Source organism: Anomaloglossus baeobatrachus, chromosome 5, assembly GCF_048569485.1.
Source record: "Anomaloglossus baeobatrachus isolate aAnoBae1 chromosome 5, aAnoBae1.hap1, whole genome shotgun sequence".
In the NCBI taxonomy this organism is placed as follows: domain Eukaryota; kingdom Metazoa; phylum Chordata; class Amphibia; order Anura; family Aromobatidae; genus Anomaloglossus; species Anomaloglossus baeobatrachus.
In genome coordinates this window covers 316,385,062-316,393,706 of record NC_134357.1, presented here as the reverse complement: position 1 = coordinate 316,393,706, position 8,645 = coordinate 316,385,062, and positions in this window count along the sequence as shown.

Here is an 8,645-nt window from a genome sequence, read left to right as displayed (position 1 = left end):
ATTGACCTGGTTATATCTGATAGGGAACAATCTCACCCATTTGCTGGTGTCTTGTCTCCCAAAAATGGTCAGTAAGTCCTCATATTCGGCGTATCCAAAGCAGACCCTCATCAAACAGGTCCTGGATCCCTTATGAACGGACTAACTGTCCTCTCCCAGAATCTCCTTCTCCCTTCTCCCGACGCGTTTCATATACATCATTCATCAGGGGAGTCAATGAGGAGACAACCTCTACTGGGTTAATCTAGAAAAAAAGACCATTGACCATTTCGGTTAAATTTGCTTACTTTTGCCAGCACCAATCATACTGTTAGGTGTTTTTGTGTGGTTATAGGATTTGCCAGTTCCCCAGGTTCTGTAGAGGATCTCGCAATATTCTGAATTTTATGCATAGGCAAGGTGAACCCTTCCCTATTTTTAGAGGAATTATTAAAAGTTATATTTTAGGTATTATTGCTGTAATTTCTGGTTCTTTCTAATATATATACCATACCAGTGGCTGCATTATTTTCATACAAAAAACACAATAAACTAACAGAACAAACAGAAAACAAAAAATATGTGTTTACTCCAAAGGCTGGACAGTGGTCCTAAGCACAAAAAAACAGAAGAAGAAAAACACAATAAACCTAAATAAATGAATCTCACAGTGACAGTGGTCATCCACATGAGAGTAATATTAGGTAAGGATAATGGAATAATCTCACCAAGTTCTTCAGTCAGGGTGTATAGAGTCTCCACCAGAGCCAGAATCCAAAGTCCTCCAGATGATGACCCTATCTGTGTATCAACGCATTTCGTCTCACAAGATTTAGCAATTTTCAAATTTTTGAAAATGTATGCCTATAAATCTGAGAGATATGTCACACAAAATAGTTACTAAATAAAATTTCCCACATGTCTACTTTACAGCAGCGCAATTTTCGAAACAATTTTTTTTTTTGTTAGGAAGTTATAAGGGGTCAAAGTTCATCAGCAATTTCTCATTTTTCCAACAAAATTTACAAAATCATTTTTTTAGGGACCACATCACATTTGAAGTGACTTTGACAGGCCTAGGCGACAGGAAATTCCCAAAAGTGAGCCCATTCTAAAAACTGCACCCCTCACACTGCTCAAAACCACATCCAAGAAGTTCATTAACGTTTCAGGTGTTTCACAGGAACCAAAGCCATGTGGAAGGAAAAAATTAAAATTTTACTTTTTAACTTTAGTTATAAAATTTTGCATTTTCACAAGGGAGAAAAGAGAAAATGCACCATACAATTTATTGTGCATTTTCTCCTGAGTACGCAGATACCTCATATGTGGTAAAAATTAATTGTTTGGGCGCACGGCGGAGCTCGGAAGGGAAGGCGCGCCATTTGAATTTTTGAACGCAAAATTAGCTGCACTCATTAGCGGACGCCATGTCAGGTTTGAAGGTGCCTAAACAATGGAGCTCCCCCACAAGTGACCCCATTTTGAAAAATAGAGCCCTCAAATTATTTTTCTAGATGTTTGGTGAGCACTTTGAACCCCTGGGGGCTTCACAGAAGTTTATAACGTTGAGCCGTGAAAAGAAAAATTTTTTTTTACCACAAAACTGTTGCTTCAACTAGGTAGCTTTTTTTTCACAAGGGTATCAGGAAAAAATGCACCATAAAATATGTTGTGCATTTTTTCCTGAGTACGACGATGACTCATATGTGGTAGAAAGTAATTGTTTGGGCGCATGGTGGGGCTCAGAAGAGAAGAAGCGCCATTTGACAGCAAAATTGGTTGGAATCATTAGCTGACGTAATGTTGTATTTGGAGACCCCCAGAGGTGCCTAAACAATAGAGCTCCCCCACATGTGACCCCATTTTGGAAACTAGACCCCTCAAGTAATTTATCTAGATCTTTAGTGAGCCCCAAGGGGTTCCACAGAAGTTGATGATGTTGAGCCATGAGTACAGATTTTTTTTTACCACAAAACTATTACTTGAACCAGGTAGTTTTTTTTCACAAGGGTATCAGGAAAAAATGCACCATAAAACGTATTGTGCAATTTTTCCTCCGTAGGCGCATGGAGGGGCTCAGAAGAGAAGGAGCGCCATTTGACAGCAAAATTGGTTGGAATCATTAGCTGACGTAATGTTGCATTTGGAGATCCCCTGAGGTGCCTAAACAATGGAGCTCCCCCACAAGTGACCCCATTTTGGAAACTAGACCCCTCAAGCAATTTATCTAGATGTTTACTGAGCCCCAAAGGGCTCCACAGAAGTTGATAATGTTGAGTCATGAATACAATTATTTTTTTTTTTACCACAAAACTGTTGCTTGAACCAGGTAGCTTTTATTTTCACAAGGGTATCAAGTAAAATTGCACTATAAAACGTATTGTGCAATTTTTCCTGAGTATGCAGATACCTCACATGTGGTGGAAAGTAACTGTTTGGGCGCATGGCGGGGCTCAGAAGAGAAGGAGCACCATTTGACAGCAAAATTGGTTGGAATCATTAGCATAAGCAATATCACGTTTGGAGACCCCCTATGGTGCCTAAACAGTGGAGCTCCCCCACAAGTGACCCCATTTTGGAACTAGACCCCTCAAGAAATTTATCTAGATGTTTGGTGAGCCCCTTGTACCCCCAGGGGCTCCACAGAAGTTGATAACGTTGAACCGTGAAAATTATTATTATTTTTTTTTTACCACAAAATTTTTGCTTTAACCAGGTAGCTTTTTTTACAACGGTATCAGGAAAAAATGCACCATAAAACATATTGTGCAATTTTTCCTGAGCACACAGATACAGTGGAACCTTGCTTAACGAAAACAATCCGTTCTGGGACTGTGCTTGTTAATCAAGTTACTCATTCAGCAGAGCAAGATTTCCCATAGGAAATCATTGCAATGCTGACAATTCGTTCCACAATGTGTTAAATGTCCCATCCTGGTCTCCTATTCTATCATTCCACACATGTACAAATATGTACAAACACACACAAACTCACACAAACACACAAGCACATGCACATATTATATGCTCACCTTACCTTCCGTTCCATCGCCGGTCTTCTGGGACTTGCTGTTCTCCGGTGCGGGCCGTGTATCGGGTAACCATAACGATGAGGGCGGAACTTCCTGCCAGAGCGCTGACGTCAAAGGCAGAGCCGCTTGCCTTTGATTGGCCAGCGCGCTGCCTTTGAGAAGCAGTGACAGGAACCAGGAAGTTCCTGCTTCGTCGCTATGGATGCCGATGCCTGGAGTGGAGCGGAGCGGCACGGCGCACTACAGGACCCAGGAGGCTGGCGATGAAACGGAAGGTACACATATTATATGCTCACCTTACCTTCCGTTCCACCGCCAGCCTCATGGTACCTGTAGTTCGCCGCAATGTACCCGGGGACTACAAGAACCATGAGCCCGGCGGTGGAACGGAAGATAAGGTGAGCATAATACTGTATGTGTGTGCGTGCGTGTGTGTTTGTGCGTACATGTGTGTGTGTTTGTGTGGACTTCAAGTGCGGGTTAGAGCGCGGTGGATGTATGGAACCGGAAGTATGTGCAGTGAGGATTTCGCTCGTACAGCAAAGCTTTTTAGCTTTAGGGTTACAAATTTACAGAAAGCTTTGCTTGTTAAGTGAAATTTTCGTTAAGTGGGTTACTAGTTAAGCGAGGTACCACTGTACCTAATATGTGGTGGAAATCAGTTGTTTGGGCACACAGCAGGGCTTGTAAGAAAAGGAGCGCCATTTGACTTTTCAAACGTACAGACACCGTGCACTGATCAGCCGCTGCAAGACACAAGGACGGATGACATACAAAAAGCGACCATGGATACAGAGAAAAAAAAAAAGTCACGCCGAAAATTGAGCAAGGAGGTCGATCCGTTATGTGCATCCCTGATCAGCGCTCGACCGCTGCAGGACGCACACACGGATGAGATGCAAAAAACGACGGAAGCTACGGACAAAAAAAAAAAAGTCCCGCCGAAAATTGACCACGGATGCAGATATCTTATTATCTGCATCATTGATCAGCACTCGGCGGGACGCAAAGATGGGTGAAGTGTAAAAACGGACATAGGATGCAAACAAAAATATACTCACAGTACCCAGAAGATTTGCAGGAGGATCACTGACCAGAGGAACTGCAGGAGGAATAGAAGTCAGAAAGTGGACAGCTTTACAGAAGCAGCAGGCATGAAGTTGGACAGCTCATCAAAAGACTCAGGAAAGACCCAGGAACGACCCAGCGATGGAGGCATATGTGATCGGGCCAGTGAAGACCTCGAATGACCCGGTGAAGGCAGGTAAGGGATGTCGGATGGAGAGCAGATGGAGAGGGGGAGGGGGAGACCGGAGAAGAAGAGGCAGAGTGGGAGCAGAATAGAGATCACAGCGGGGGGCAGAACGCGGCAAGGGGGCAGATCGCAGCAGGGGGGCAGATTGCGGCAGGAGGCAGATCGCGGCGGGGGTAGATCAGGGGGGCACATCGGCAGGGGGCAGATCGCGGCAGGAAGCAGATTGCGGAGGGGGGCACATCGGCAGGGGGCAGGGCCATCACGGGAGCGCACAGGGGCCATCACGGGAGCGCGCAGGGGTCGATCACGGGAGCGTGCAGGGACCATCAGGGGGAGCACACAATACTCACGTGGAGCAGGAGCGGTGATCGGGCGCGGGCATAAGCAGCATCGGCGGCGGCGTGGTACTACAAGTGCCAGCCAGTGCACGCCGCAGACATGCTGGGAAAGGGCTTCCCAGACCAACATAAGCCTGGGGAGGGCAGTCACCTCCAGATCAGACCGCCCCACTGCATAGCGTCATAGCACGATCGCTCCAATCAGTGCTGCAGGGGCTGGGGGGCGCCATGTTTGAGCTCCAGCTATGATCTGATGCAGCTGCTGCAGCACCTCATAGCGGGATCTCACAGTATCGCACTGGTTCAGGCATTGTTTTAGCCGAAACCAGTGCGATAAGTGTGGTTGGCGTTTCAGATTTGAACAGCCAATCACAACAGCCAATTTGAACAGTCGATGGGAGGTGGCGATGTTTTTCTTCTTCTGTTTTTTGTGCTTAGGACCACTGTCCAGCCTTTGGAGTAAACACATATTTTTTGTTTTCTGTTTGTTCTATTAGTTTATTGTGTTTTTTGTATTCACATTACTAGTGGCTATCTAAGTGAACCATCCTTTACTGTTTTTTCGGACACTAATAACCAGAATTGATTATTTTCTAACTTGTGCCGGCTTTTTAATGGGTTTGGCCTCAGCAGCTTATAGATATACAGCACTGTATAATAATTTGGAGGGATATGTAACCTATTTTAACTTGTATCTATTAAAGGTTAAATTTGAGTCATTATGCTGACCTCTTCTGTGACAAGAGCGCAGCGCACTGCTTACCCTGCCCACAAAGTAAGCACAGGCTAGGGTTGAGCCTAGACTGTACCGGCTGCAGTCTGGTCCCGGAAGGAGCCCGTACATTCAAGTGTCTTCAGTAGTAAGTCTGTTACAATGTATGGGCTGCAATCAGGATTTTGAAGGAGCCTGTACATTCTAGCATCTACCCACAGGCCAGAGTGCGTGCGCTTCCTCGCATCACGCATTAAAGACCTGGCAGCTGGCAAAAGAGTGGCTGCCGCTCGAGCACTTGGGTTCCCGGGAATGTGCCCAGGGACCACAGAAAAAGTCATCACGGGCCACTAACAGCCCGTGAGCTGGAGGTTCCCCACCCCTGATATATATATATATATATATATATATATATATATATATATATATATATATATATATATATATACACACAGTGTATATATGTATATATAGATACTCAGCTCTGACAAATATTAAGAGACCACTGCAAAATTTTCAGTTTTTCTGATATTTCTCTTTATACAGTAGGTATATTTTTGAGTAAAATGTAAATTGTTCTTTTATACCATAAACTACTGACATTATGTCCCTGAATTTACAAGCAATACATTTTGCTATTATTTTCTGAAAATGAGAATGGTCAAAATAACAAAAAATACATTGCTTTCAGACATCAAATAATGCAAAGAAAACAAGTTCAAAGGCAATCAGAAACAACAATCCTAATGTTTTACCTCAGGAATAGTTCAGAAATCAATATTTTGTGGGATAACCATGATTTTTAATCACAGCTTTCATGCGTCTTGGCATGCTTTCCACCAGTCTTTCACACTGCTTTTTGGTGGCCTTGTGCCACTCCTGGTGCAAAAGTGCAAGCAGTTCTTCTTTGTTTGATGGCTTGTGACTATCCATTTTCCTCTTGATTACAATCCAGAAGTTTTGAATGGGGTTCAGGTCTGGAGATTGGTCTGGCCATGACAGGGTTTTGATGTGGTGGTCCTTCATCCACACATTGATTGACTTAGCTGTCTGGCATGGCGCATTGTCCTCAGAGAAGATTACCTTACTCCAGTCCTCTATGGTCCAATCCTTAAGACCTTATGGTCTTTGGCAAACTTCAGCCTGGCTCTCCTTTGCTTCTCATTGATGAAAGGCTTTTTTCTAACTTTACATGACTTGAACCCTGCCTCTAGGATCCTGTTACGAACTGTTTTTGCTGTGCACTTCACCCTCACCCCAAAATTTTGTAGTAGTCTCTTCATTTTTGTAGTCTCTTCACTTTTGCCAGAGCTGTATATATATATATATATATATATATATATATATATATATACAGTTAGGTCCAGAAATATTTGGACAGTGACACAAGTTTTGTTATTTTAGCTGTTTACAAAAACATGTTCAGAAATACAATTATATATATAATATGGGCTGAAAGTGCACACTCCCAGCTGCAATATGAGAGTTTTCACATCCAAATCGGAGAAAGGGTTTAGGAATCATAGCTCTGTAATGCATAGCCTCCTCTTTTTCAAGGGACCAAAAGTAATTGGACAAGGGACTCTAAGGGCTGCAATTAACTCTGAAGGCGTCTCTCTCGTTAACCTGTAATCAATGAAGTAGTTAAAAGGTCTGGGGTTGATTACAGGTGTGTGGTTTTGCATTTGGAAGCTGTTGCTGTGACCAGACAACATGCGGTCTAAGGAACTCTCAATTGAGGTGAAGCAGAACATCCTGAGGCTGAAATAAAAGAAACAATCCATCAGAGAGATAGCAGACATGCTTGGAGTAGCAAAATCAACAGTCGGGTACATTCTGAGAAAAAAGGAATTGACTGGTGAGCTTGGGAACTCAAAAAGGCCTGGGCGTCCACGGATGACAACAGTGGTGGGTGATCGCCGCATACTTTCTTTGGTGAAGAAGAACCCGTTCACAACATCAACTGAAGTCCAGAACACTCTCAGTGAAGTAGGTGTATCTGTCTCTAAGTCAACAGTAAAGAGAAGACTCCATGAAAGTAAATACAAAGGGTTCACATCTAGATGCAAACCATTCATCAATTCCAAAAATAGACAGGCCAGAGTTAAATTTGCTGAAAAACACCTCATGAAGCCAGCTCAGTTCTGGAAAAGTATTCTATGAACAGATGAGACAAAGATCAACCTGTACCAGAATGATGGGAAGAAAAAAGTTTGGAGAAGAAAGGGAACGGCACATGATCCAAGGCACACCACATCCTCTGTAAAACATGGTGGAGGCAACGTGATGGCATGGGCATGCATGGCTTTCAATGGCACTGGGTCACTTGTGTTTATTGATGACATAACAGCAGACAAGAGTAGCCGGATGAATTCTGAAGTGTACCGGGATATACTTTCAGCCCAGATTCAGCCAAATGCCGCAAAGTTGATCGGACGGCGCTTCATAGTAAAGATGGACAATGACCCCAAGCATACAGCCAAAGCTACCCAGGAGTTCATGAGTGCAAAAAAGTGGAACATTCTGCAATGGCCAAGTCAATCACCAGATCTTAACCCAATTGAGCATGCATTTCACTTGCTCAAATCCAGACTTAAGACGGAAAGACCCACAAATAAGCAAGACCTGAAGGCTGCGGCTGTAAAGGCCTGGCAAAGCATTAAGAAGGAGACAACCCAGCGTTTAGTGATGTCCATGGGTTCCAGACTTAAGGCAGTGATTGCCTCCAAAGGATTCGCAACAAAATATTGAAAATAAAAATATTTTGTTTGGGTTTGGTTTATTTGTCCAATTACTTTTGACCTCCTAAAATGTGGAGTGTTTGTAAAGAAATGTGTACAATTCCTACAATTTCTATCAGATATTTTTGTTCAAACCTTCAAATTAAACGTTACAATCTGCACTTGAATTCTGTTGTAGAGATTTCATTTCAAATCCAATGTGGTGGCATGCAGAGCCCAACTCGCGAAAATTGTGTCACTGTCCAAATATTTCTGGACCTAACTGTATATATATATAAAATTATGTAATGATACTTGGTATATACACAATGAGAAAATGTTAAAATGTATAAAAATATTGGACAAAGAAAGACGCGTTTCGGAATTGCTTACTTATTCACATTCCATCTCAAATAGCACATATGTCTCACATAAAAAGACAAGGGGTGGGGAGAAAAATGCAGGACATGACATCAAGCACTTGAAAAATACACACACATATGGTGGCTAATTGGCAATAGAAAATTAGTACAAGTACAGCAAATAATTTTTAAGATTCATACCCTCTGGATATCTTGTATTCATATAATAAATCCATTTAGCTTA